The sequence below is a fragment of the Salvelinus alpinus genome, chromosome 30 (genome assembly GCF_045679555.1).
Source record: "Salvelinus alpinus chromosome 30, SLU_Salpinus.1, whole genome shotgun sequence".
NCBI classification, from domain to species: Eukaryota; Metazoa; Chordata; class Actinopteri; order Salmoniformes; family Salmonidae; genus Salvelinus; species Salvelinus alpinus.
The window spans coordinates 41,258,495-41,259,262 of NC_092115.1; positions in this window are offsets into that span (position 1 = coordinate 41,258,495).

Consider the following 768-nt stretch of genomic DNA (forward strand, 5'->3'; position numbering starts at 1 on the left):
GGATCAAGGGAAAGATCAATGAAGCAAAGTACAGAGAGATCTTTGATGAAAACCTACTCCAGAGCTCTCAGGACCTCAGACTGGGGAAATGGTTCACCTTCCAACAGGACAACGACCGCAAGCACTCAGTCAAGACACTGCAGGAGTGGCATCGGGACAAGTCTCTGAATGTCTTTGAGTGGCCCAGCCACTCTATCATAAAGGCCTGGTTGATGGAGTGCTGCAGAGATGGTTGTCCTTATGGAAGGTTCTCCCATCTCCACAGAGGATCACTGGAGCTCTGTCAGAGTGACCATCGGGTTCTTCATCACCTCCCTGACCAAGGCCCTTCTTCCCCGATTACTCAGTGCAGCCAGCTCTAGGTGGTTCTAAACTTTTTCCATTTGAGAATGATGGAGGTCACTGGGTTCTTGGGGACCTTCAATGCTGCAGAAATGTTTTGGTTCCCTTCCCCAGATCTGTGCCTCGACACAATCCTGTCTCAGAGCTCAACAGACAATTCCTTTGACCTCATGGCTTGGATTTTGCTCTGACATGCACTGTCAACTGTGGGACTTTATATAGACAGGTGTGTGCCTTTTCAAATCATGTCCAATCAACTGAATTTACCACAGGTGGACTCCAATCAAGTTGTATAACTATCTAAAGGATGATCAATGGAAACAGGATGCACTTGAGCTTAGTTTTGAGTCTCATACAAAGGGTCTGAATACTTACATGAATAAGACAGTTCAGTACATTTTTTATACATTTGCAGAAATTGAGGTA